The 12,455-nt window shown below is 36.6% G+C and overlaps 1 protein-coding gene across 4 annotated transcripts in view; it reads right to left on the reverse strand.

Moving 5' to 3' along the window:
* Positions 1-12,455, reverse strand: part of ARHGAP18 (Rho GTPase activating protein 18) — a 235,078-nt gene that overhangs the window by 203,261 nt on the left and 19,362 nt on the right. The gene's annotated exons all lie outside the window — the stretch shown is intronic.

The raw sequence follows: 12,455 nt of genomic DNA on the forward strand, positions 1-12,455 counted from the left end.
CATGTTTAGCATCAGGTAAACACCTGATAAATGCTTATTTGTATAATCTTGGTACCTCTCTAGGGCTTACTTTCCTCATCTGAAAAGTTAAGGGGTTGGAAAAGATACCCTGTAGGGTCTCTTCTAGCCCTAAATTACTAAATCTATGATCCTACAGCTCCATGATTTATTCATTAGGATATCTAGGCGCTTGTGTGATCCTGGGAAAGTCACTTAATCTTTGTAAAATGGGAATAATAATAGTATCTACTTCCCACTGTTGTTCTAAGGATAAAATGAGATAATGTAATACAGTGCTTTGCAAACCTTAAAGTGATATATAAATGTCAGCTATTAATAATAAATATAATGATGATAATGAGTACTAAGTTTTGGTTGACTTGACTTTGCACCCTACTTCCGCTGCTTCCTTCCATGTGACCTTGGGGGAAGACATCTAATCATGTCAGACCTCAGTTTCTTTACCTGGAAAATCCTCCCTCACATTTATTTTAATAAAGAAACACTTTTTAACTGTCCAGTATTATGTTAATAAGAATATCATCATCATTATTGGGCATGCTTTTACTGTCTTTTATTAGTCCTTCTTAATAGACTTTAGCAGAACTAAACAGAGCCTCTAAATTAAGCTCTCATGATCAATATCTAATACTATTATTAGTTACCATGCTCACCATCTATTTTATTATGTTTTCTCATTTCTGTAGCACTCTCAGTGGAGTTGATTAGACAACTGACTCCCACGGATGCTACAGTGATTCCTCATTGAAATCCATTGTACTTAAAATTATCATTATTTTGACAATGCTGATGAAAAATGTTTCTTCTCTGAAATATTTTGATACTAAAACACAGCAATCTGATCTTAATATCGAATGGAGACATTCCACCATCAAATACAAGTACATTTTATGTCAGGATGAAAATAGCCTTTCCTTCCATCAAAAATTTTAAAGATATGAGATATAAATTTACTATTAAATAATATTTAGATACAGAAATAAACATTTCAATATGAAGAATTCAGAGTTGTCAGGGGGAAACCAGTCAACTAATACAAAGTAAAATAAACAGAATAAGGAAAACAGCATATGTAAAGACAATAATAGTATAAATAGAAGGAAAAACAGCAAAAAAGAAAATGAACCTGTTCAAAAATAAAGACCACACTTTGCTGCAGAGAAGAATTGAGAAAATCACTTCTCTCCTCTTTGCAGAGGTGGTGAATCATGAGAGTGGAATATAGCATATGCTATCAGACCTGGGTGATGTATTACTTGGGTTTACTGAGTGACTTCCCCTCCCTCCTCTACTTTTTTTTTTTTAATCTTTGTTACAAGGGATGGGTCTCTGAGTAAAGAAGATAGAGAGAGACAGTCAAGAAATAAAGGTGATATAAACAAAAACTACCAATAAAAATAAAAAATTTTAAAGGTTAAATATAAATGTTTCATCCATGAGGATGGCCTCATTTCACCCTGCTCAAACAATTGGGATGTCCCAAAACTTTGAGGCATAGCTCTTGGAGTAGAATCTTAGAAATAGCATGTTGGATTAGATGTTGAGCTCCTTGAGGACCGGCACTGTTTGAACTTTTCTTTGTATCCCCAGCATTTAAGGAGGTCCATGGTAAGTGTTTAATACATGCTTGTTGACTTCACTGGGAAGGTGATCTACTCTATTACAAAATCAGAAGCTAGTGTTGGTGCTGCTACTTTGCCCAAGGATGGGTTATCATATATAGGCCCCGTAATTACGTGGATCTGGGGTATATGTATCCTAGGGATCTAAACAGGCATATATTTGGGGGCCAAAGGTAGATCTATGTTACTATTCTTAGACTTGGTAATGGGACACGTATTGCTGAACAAAGGCAGAATGGAGAGAGAGAGAGAGAGAGAGAGAGAGAGAGAGAGAGAGAGAGAGAGAGAGAGAGAGAGAGATTGAGGGAGATCTTGATTTTCTGCCAGGAATTCAATGTTACTTAATATATTTTATGACAAGAAAATCTCATTGATGCTTTCTTCCCTCATCTCTTCCCTCAGGGATCAACTGATCCAATTAAAGATTTTTTCAAATTAGTATTTCCTTTTACATCTCCCTTTTCTTTACTAAACTGAATGGATTGACAATGGACATCAAAGAGGGTGTGGTCTAAAACCCAGGCTGCATATTTATTTGCTCTGCTCTGATTCCATGAAAATACCCAGCAAGCATCCCAAGCTAATATAAAAGTGAGAAGGAAGGAAGAAGAGAGTTATACATCTTTGAATCCACCCTACTGCTTCCTTTTGACAAGATCCTTGGAAAGCTTCTATCTAAGCAATAATCAGATTCAGTGGTTTTAGATTTTCATTTTACTTGTAACAGCTCACAATAAAGGGAATATAGATTTAGGTAAGAGTCACAACATAAGATAGGTGTATTAATGAATGTCAAGTCAAAAGAGACAGACATAAAGAGAAAGAGAGACAAAGGGGAGGGGAGGGGAGAGAGAGAGAGAGAGAGAGAGAGAGAGAGAGAGAGAGAGAGAGAGAGAGAGAGAGAGAGAGAGAGAGAGAGATGAAAAACTTCTTGACTATGACTGGATACATTTTTGGGCAGGAGATTGACTCCAGCAGTGTCCTGGAAAGGAAAGGCTATTTTAGTACATGAATGACACACAAAGTTTCATGTAATCCCATCAAGGGTTAGATGGCTTACTGTATTTGTCTTGAGACAAATGCCTATGTCAGAGAAAAGAATCTCCGATTTCCTCCAGAGAACGTTTATATAAAAGATCCTGGAAATGTGCATTCTCTCTCTCTCTCTCTCTCTCTCCTCTCTCTCTCTCTCTCTCTCTCTCTCTCTCTCTCTCTCTCTCTCTGTCTCTCTCTGTCTCTCTCTGTCAGACTCTACCTCAAGAGCTATGCCCAAAAATTTTGGGACACCCCAATTGTTTGAGCAGGGTGAAATGAGGCCAGTCCAGCCTAAGATTGGCTTGAGTAGCATGGTTATAATAAAACTCTAGGAACTCTTAATTGTGAGCACCCATTTTGCTCGTTGTGTTAGTACAAACACCCAACATTTGGTTGAAACTTATGAAATCAAAATTTTCTAAAGTGAAAACTTTTATTTGTAGAGCTGTAGCATTTCCATTCTACAATAAGTGGCCCAGATCTATGGAGAGTTTAGATCTTGATAAGAGAACCAAATCTGAAGGGAAAACAAGACAAAAAGAACCAGGAGGCAGAGACTTAAGGTGGGAAGTGCTAATTGCCACTCTGGAGATATTTTCAGAAAGTCAAGCCAAAATAAAGACATTAAGCCTGGAAAAAGTGTAGTATTGGGTAATTTTGTAAGTTTCTTCAAAGAATTATTTTTCTTTAAATGGTGCCAAAAATCACAAAAGAAGAAACCAGTAGAATGTAAGCCCCTTGAATGCTAGGATTATTTTTGTCCCAGTTACTTATCTGGTGTGATGGATCACTCAGAGCCCCAGGATTCAAACAGTCTTTTTTACTAAAAATATATTCCAATAACCCTAGGTAGAAGCAGATCCCAAGATGGTTAAAAGCAGTTCTGGAAGATAAAACCAAATAAAAACCACCAGCAAAAAGGTTTAAAGCACTTGGCAAGGAGGTTCCCTGGGGTTTCAGGAGTTCCCTGAAAGCTACTTTTATCCTCTTGCCCAAAGGGCCCACACAGCTGGGTCTCAGATCAAACTTACTTGAGGGGAAAGTTAACTCAAACTGTCCCAAGTCTGCATCACAGCTTCCTTGTTTATCATAGTATTAGTGTTGTAAGAGTGTGTGTGTATGGGGTTAAATCACACCTCTCTATTACCTCCAGCCCACAACAATTTGGCTTTTGTCTTTCTATCATCAGCACCTAATATAATGCCTGGGACATAGTATACTATTAATAAATTTATCAAATTTAGCGCTAGTAGCTTAGAATCTGGAAACCTCAGTTAGAAACTTTAGTTAGAACCTCAGTTAGCTCCGCCACTACTGGGTAACCTAGAGGGAGTCCTTTCACCTTTTTGTGGAGAATTTTACAAATCCTTATGTGTGTGTGTGTGTGTGTGTGTGTGTGTGTGTGTGTGTGTGTGTGTGTGTGGAGTGTGTGTGTGGTGTGAGAGAGAGAGAGAGAGAGACAGAGAGAGAGACAGAGAGACAGAGACAGAGAGATGAGTAGAAAAATAAATGTATAGATAAATAGATTAATGAATGAATAAGTTAAATGAATGAATAATGAATAAATGTAGGACTAGCCAAGGCCAAACCATGCTAGATTAGACTAGAAAGTCTTTAAAGTTCCTTCCATTTCTGAAATCCTATACAAATTTACATGGTCTAAGTATGACAAAAACAGTCATGGAAGACATTCATATACCACAAGCTATTTAGTAAAATAGATTTTTGAAATGATTTTTCTAGTTTTGATTTTTCAGAACAGTTCCCTCCATCCCCACCTAATTCCCTAACCCTTCCTCTGATATTTAAATACTCAACTATTGAGTCGTGTGAGAGAAAACAAAGACACAACTGAGAATGGGAAGAATTGTTTATTTGTCCTAAGGGTAGTTTTTTTGTAAAGTGGTGGGGGAATGCTTGGGGGGGAGAGATAATGATGTCAAAAAAGGAAAGAAAAGAGAGTCATTGAAGCATTTTTAAAAGCACAGAACAGAAGGAGGTTTGTAGGAAGACAGGCAAATAGAATAGATTTGAAACTAACATGTTGAATTTGTTATATGCTTCTTTTTGTGGTTAAAAGATCAAACTGCAGTAGACATTCACAATTTCATGTATGATCTTTCCCTCCCTTTTCTCTGAATCCAAAAATGTCCCTATCAATTAGTATTTGTCAAGGACAGAATAACAATAAGTGATAGCAATAAGTCAGAAGAGCAAGACTTCATAGTGAATTGGCCATGTCCAAAGCTTTGGCTAGTGGGTAGCATCTAGGGCTCTGTCCCTGAGGAAAAAAGTTTTTAAGGCTCTAACAGCATTTGTACAATGTTATCAATACCATAGTATGACTTGACTTGCAGAATTCTGGCTTTGACTGGCCTCATTTAATTGCAATGTTTTAATATAGAAGTAACATTGACTATATACTTATCTACAGTTCACAGTCCTACTTAAAAACTACAAGCTAGTTTGTCTCCTGGTAGATATTCAATGTTATCTTCATTTCAATAAATTGGGTATTAGCATGGAGCACAAACCTGTGAATTTGAGTCTGGTGTTTTAATAAGGCCAGTCACATTTTGCATTTCATTTGTAAAAATCAAAAGAATCAGGCTGCCTAAGTAATAGATTGTGTCTATTAATAACATGGTAGGGGTAAAAGGGATGGTGGGAGAGAGAATAAAGAGGGTCAACTACATTTTGAAAGTGATATTAAAATTGTCCAAATCTATAAATAGATGGAAATAAACCTGAGAGACTTCTAAATATTTAGTAGATATTTAAAAAATAACTATAAGGGAATATAGTAGGAAGACTAGGAATTATAAAAGAAAAATGCATATTGTGCCTAATTTTACAAAATTGTGGTGCTGTGGAGAAGAAATTGGGTACTGTTCTTTTCTCATACCTTCTAAGAGTTCTTTGGGAAATTTGGAACTAATTCAATATTCATGTGTACATGACTGTTTTCTAAATCATCTTCTCCATTTTGGCATGGTCATCTGGCCACCCTAGTCCTTACAAACTGAAGAAAGAAAAACCTCTTCTAGGGAATATTCTGGGTAAACGTTTAACAACCAGAACTGGGGAGGGTAAGGGGTAGGAATGTTCTCATCATTAATACTTTTTGATCACTTTCTTAAATATAGACAATCAACAAAATAATAAAACCTTGATTTGTAGCATTTGCTGATTTTGAGGTATAAATGCTCAAAGTGGAAAATTTAACAATTGGCTCTCTCATGCCATCTGAGCTGGCACCCGCACATCCCTGCTTCCTTTTCACTCTGACTTTTCCTTCTACCTATACTTACTCAAAATAGTTGTCATTTACTCAACATGTACAGGGTGTATATCACGGTGGAAATAGCCTAAATCAATCAATTCCATTTTCACTGACCTTCTAGATTAGTTACCCAATTTGGATTTAGCCCTAATAGTGCAGGACCTGATTACTAAAGGTTCAGTATAGAGCTGATTCAATATGGCTCATTCTGAGGGCTAGGACTTAAAGGGAGCTAGCTCTCAGAGTGGCTTAGTTCTTGGAGGTTTCCTGTTTCCCACAGAATAAACTATGGAATCAAAAGGTTGCTACCAGTATAGCAAACTGGTGCTATGAACCAGGTAATCTCCTTACAAGTAAAAAAACAAGGGTTCAAGTTCCAGCTCTCTTCTCCTTACTAGATGAGTGACCTAAATCACAATTCAGCCTCACTAAGTTTTAATCAGGGCAGTTAGGTAGTGCAGTGGTTAGAGTACCAGGCTCATTTTCATGAGTTCAAATCTGGACTCAGGCACGTTAGCTGTGTGACCCTGGACAAATCACTTAACCCTGTTTGCTTCAGTTTCCTCATCTGTAAAATGAGCTGAAGAAGGAAATGGCAGACTACTCTGGTATCTTTGCTCTGGTATCTTTGCCAAGAAAACTCTAAAAAGGGATCACAAAGACTTGGATATGACTGAAAAATGACTCCATAACAACAAAACAGTTTCAATCTCTTCTTCCAAAACACAAACTCATTTGTCTCTGTTGTAAGGATCAAAAAATACAATGTATGGAAAGTGATCTGTAAGTCTAATCTATTGCTATATGTTGGAATGTATCCTTCAGTTCCACTATAATCTATATCCATATTATCAGAGTTTAAGGGGAAAACTAAAGGCTCATGGGATTGCCTTCTGTTCCCTATCTAACTCTAGGAAAAGCTTTAATAGGTTTCTACTAATAGGAAATCAAAGTATATTTCAATATCACTGCCTTTAGTCTTTTCAAGAAAAAAGAACCCTGTGATGACTGCTGATCCTGTCTCACTTCATGATTCTTTTCATTCTGCCTTAACTATTCACATGATTTTGTTCCCACGAGAAAAGATATTATTGCAAGTAGTTATTGCTATATTTAATATGAATGTCAAAAACCATGAATCCAGAAGCCATCAAAAATGCAATTATTTCCCTCTGGAAGAAGCTAAGATGGGGGGTGGGGTAGCTTGGCCTCCATACCCTTTCAGCCCTCATCCTTTTCTGCTAAAAGTGGCAAGAAACAGATCATTCAGAAGCTCAGAAAAGTCACTAATGCAAAAATTGAAGGGCTTTCAAGTTTCATGTTACAAAGTGTAGAAGTCAGCCACGTGAATACACTCCCTTATACTAGGTGCCTTTGTTCCCGATGTATGTAACAGTAATCTGTCATTTTTTGTCATAGATACAGCTCACAGTTGTTCAGGCAGAATACCAACTTTCTGATGAGCTAGGCCCCGTGTTTATTTTCTTCTTCCCTTCTTCCAATAAGCTTTTGGGCAGGTACAGAAAGAGACAGCAAAACTCAAACCAAGAGTAAGCCAGTTTTCCTGCCTGTTAGCAGACTGAAACTATTGACCAAAATGAAATGTAAGGATTATCTATGGTTTTCAATTAATTATGATTTTTAACATCTTCATTCTTATTTCTGAGGATACAAGAGACTAATTTAATTATATTATCAGCACATCTAAATGTCTGGTTTAGAATATTGTCATTGTTCAATTGTTTTTTGAATCATGTCCAATTCTTTGTAACCCCATTTGGGGTTTTCTTGGCAGTGGTTTGACATTTCATTCCCTAGTTTATTTTACAGATGAGGAACTGAGATGAACAGAATTGTGACTTCTCCAGGATTGTACAGCTAGTAAGTGCCTGAGGTCATATTTGAACTTATGAAGATGAGTCTGGCACTCTATCCACTGCACCACCTAGCTGCCCTTCTATAAGAATAGAATGCGTGAAAGAAGTAGCAGGAAAGGCTAGCAAAGGGGTTACTATTGTCTTTAGCTTCCTTCACCTCTTCTGGTTTGTCAGCTAGCCAATAAGCATTAAGTGCTATGTGCCAGAAAGTGTTGTACATATACAAAGACAAAAAGTCAAACAATCCTTTCCTTAAAATAATTTACAGTCTAAGGAAGACAAAATGTATACCTATAAATGTACACAAAATGAAGATATGGTGAAAATGGGAGATATCATAGATTTAAAATTGGAAGGAGGCTTACAGGTGATAAAGTCTACCCCTTTCATTTTACAGATGAGGAAACTGAGGCTCAAACTGGTCAAGTGATTTTTTTCCAGTCATACACCTAGAAAGTATTTCAGGCAGGATTTGAATTCAGGTCTTCCTGAGGAGGCCACTATCAGTAAAGAGGATCAGGAAAGACTTCTATTGAGCTGAATCTTGAAGGAAACTAAAACGTCTAAGTGGTGGAGTTAGATTCTAAGCAGGGAGACAAACAAGTCTCCAACAGAGGTGATTCTAGTGCCGTGTATTTGTAACAGCAAATAGTACGCGGCTGGATCACAGAGAGTAATGCACAAGATGATTAGAAAAGTAGGGAGGGAATTTGAAAAGAAACTTGGTGGTTATTCTGATGAAATTGGATGATGTTATTAGGCTATTCAGAATTGCAAGTAATGACTGTTAGAGACTCATCTATTTTATAAAAATTACCTGGAGATATAAGGATGCTAGCATAGATAGCAAGGATGCTAGGTCACCTTGAGAAACTTGTGCTCAGTCTTTGGTGAAGACAAAAAAACATTAATCACACTTTGCACTGCTTTTCCTTCTTCTTGTGTACCTGAAGAAGAAGAGACAAGCCCTTCTCTTGTTACTGAATTCTCAATGAACTTTCCAGTCCCTGGTGATCGTTAATGTACACTTCTACTTCTGGCTTTTCAAGCACTTTGAAAATGTCATTAATTCTCACAATGCTTCAGTGAACTAGATCATCTTTGCCAATGATTACATTTCGCAGGTAACCTGACTTTCATTAAGTTGTCTCACAAAGGATGTCCTCAAACTGCACGACCTTAGGAGCAATGGATGGTTTGACTTGATGGGGTCTTAGAGAAAAAACTCCCTCATTTTACAAAGGATACTGAGCTAACTAGCTAGCATATTACAATACTGTCACTTAAACATGGTGAGATTATAAACTAAGAAAGCTGATTTTTTAGCAAACACATACAAATGAAAATGAATCTTGTTTCCTTCAATGTGAGGATATATTTTGATTCCAAAAATCCTCTCTATAAAAGAAGAATCAAAAATAACAATTGTCTCCATTGTGAGCCTATTTCCTGAATCTACCATTTCTTTTGATAAAAGAAGAACTGGAGACAGGAAGACCAGATTTCAAATCCAGCCTCAAACACTTACTAGCTCTGTGACCTTGGACAAGTCATGTAACCCTGTTTGCTTTGGTTTCCTCATCTGTATGAACTGGAGAAAGAAATGGCAAATCACTGCAGTATCTTTGCCAAGAAAACTCCAAATGTGTTCATGAAGAGTCAGACATGACTGAAAAATGACTAAACAACAAGACACAGCAAACTTACTACTACTCAAATGGGGGAAGAATAATATTGAACCATTTACATTTGAAATAGTACATTTTTGCTAGAAATGTTTTTGACTTGTAAGAGTTTATTATCTCAGAGACTGACGATATCCTTTGACCTTCCTATTAGTGTGCCAGAGACACTTGTCTCCCTTTCACATGCTATATGCTTTTTACAGGAATAGACTAGAGAAAACAATTTGATGGTAGACTTTCCCCAGTCTTCTAATTAGAATGAGTTAGTATAGCAAAACCTATAATAATAGGAGTAATATGGCTCAGGAAAGGGGCTTATCTCAGTGCTTGAAAGGTGAGGAAAATGAAAGTTTAAAACTGACCCAGAATAGCTTTGAAAGTTACATGTTAAATTTATTATATACTTAAAAAGAAAAGCAAGTGGTACATATCAGAGTTTCACAGTTTCATGTATAACCAAGTCCTCCTTTTTTGTGCTATAGTTTATATTTAGTATTTGTTAATTAAGTTCAGAATATTTTTTTAAGTTAAAAAAATCAACTGATGCTAAGTTGTTTTTATTTGCTTGAAGGCCATCATTTTAAACTTAAAGTACAATCTAATAACATTTTGTTTATTATAATCACACAGAAGTTGAATTGAAATCTTATTACTCTCTCAGGGTTGATCACTTTTCCTGAAAAAAGACCTCAGTCTACCACCTTATTTTCCCTTCTTTAAATGATTTTCAGCCTCTTCATAGATTATGGTATTGCATGACTCACAACCATACAACATCAATGGATTGTTATATAGGAAAAGTTGAGTAAAGGATGTAATCAGAGAAATGTATGATTGGAAGAAGTAACCAGTTACTCAGCAAAGGCAAGATCACCAAGGGATAGCCCTTATGCTCTTTTAGAACCCACCCAAAGTCCAAAGAATAGAAGGAACATCTCCAATACATTGAGTGAAGCCCCTATGGTAAACTTATGGGAGAACATGGGTAAGAGATGCATAGAGTTTGTTGACTGCAGTCATCAGAGGGGCTATATGACTGATCCCATAGTTGGAGCAGGTTCAAACCAGTTGGAGCCAGTCTTCTGCTTTCTCTGGAAACTCCCCTTTACTACATATATCTGGAGCCCACTGTTTTGACCAGATGTTACCACTCCTGGAACTTTCCCAGCTTTCTTTATGGATTTTCGGCTATTTTGCAAAATACCTTATGTAACAACTTCAAGAGGCTATGTTTTTCATGAGACTCCCTTCCTGCTGAAGTGAATTTAAACCCTTACCCTTCTGCCTCTCCTGGGCCCTCCAGTACTTTGGTGTTATGTGGTGTTCCAAATTGCATTTCCCTTGTCTCGATTAAAGAGCCTTGTTATTGGTGCTCTTTACTTTAGATTGACAGATAAATGTACAGATGGGTTGCCCTTTGCATTGTTGGAGGGAATGTCCATATCGATGAAAGCTCAGACGCATTATAGCACATTAATTTCTAGATACCAGAAGCTCATACCCTTTGTACTAATGCTGTGTCACTGATACATTTCATTAACATGACCATCTTCCACAGCAACTTACGATATTGAAATCTACTCTTACCAGTTATAATTTTTATAGACTAACGACTCTGTAATTTGCATAGCAACATAGTTCACTAGTGACAAGTGTCAGATTTGGAGTTAGAGGACCTCGGTTCAAATCCTATCTCTGCTACTCACCTACATGAGTATGAGACAGTCACTTTATTTCCCTTTGAGTCATTTTCTTATCTCCAATATTAATAACTAGCGTTTATATAGCACTTTAAAGCTTGCTTTTGTGTTACCTCATTTGATGTTCACAACAACTCTGTAAGATCGCTGCTCTTATTATTTCGATTTTACAGGTGAGGAAACTGAGGCTGGGGGAGAATAAGTAACTTTCCCAAAGTCACATAGCTAGCAGGTATCTCAAGCAAGATTTAACACAGATCTTCCTAACTATACCTCCTTTGCTTTATCTACTGTACAATTTAGCTAAAATGAAGAGGCTGGCCTGATCTCTCTAACTGCTTATTCTTCTTCAGACAATCAGGATACATTCAGTTTATTGTGATTTGGATCAATAGGTACATTTAAAAGGAGGACACTAGATCTGTCTGAATGATTCCCAAATGAACCTGCAAGTCAAGACTCAGTCTGCCTACTTTACTTTAGTCCCTTATTAGACTGCAAGGTCTGTGAGGAACTCATTTACATTTTTAAACCTCCTTTCCTAGTTCATCATTCTGTGGAATTAACATTTCTTTTGTTGAATTTATCAGAGGATCACTGAAACACTAAAGCTAAAATCTTCATTTCACATAGATTCTCTCACCTGGCTTTGAGATTTGAATCAAAGAAAAGTTGTTTCTTAAATTTGGGCAGAAAGATAGAGAAGCTTCCAGTGATTCACTCAGGGGAGAATATTCTTTCTTTATTATAATTTATCAAATTAAAAAAAACTCACTACTTTATTTCCAAGGAATGTCCTCCTCTCTGTTGTTCCCAAACGCCATCTAGTGTTACTTTGATGAATAATGATCCAAATTATTATCCACACAATACTAGCTAACGAAAATTAGGACCCTCTTTACCATTTCTAATATTTTAATATTAATAATCACAAACCTAATGTGCTAATTAAGTATAATTAATAATAGAAAAACACATTTATGATGTAGAAGCAGGCACTTAAGAGTTCATTCCAGAAAGTGATCAAATGAGCAGTTCATCAAATCCATAGTTCCACTTAACTAGGAAAAGCCTAAAACTGTTCCTTCTGCTCAGTGGATAGACTATTCTCATCCTACTCATTAATATTTCCACTCCGAATTTACACATAAAGTCTCATCTGTAATTTAAAATGAAAATGTCCTGGAAATCATGCTGTAGGAAATACGGTACTTTGGAATGATTGCTAGGTT

This window comes from Notamacropus eugenii, chromosome 2 (assembly GCF_028372415.1).
Source record: "Notamacropus eugenii isolate mMacEug1 chromosome 2, mMacEug1.pri_v2, whole genome shotgun sequence".
NCBI lineage: Eukaryota > Metazoa > Chordata > Mammalia > Diprotodontia > Macropodidae > Notamacropus > Notamacropus eugenii.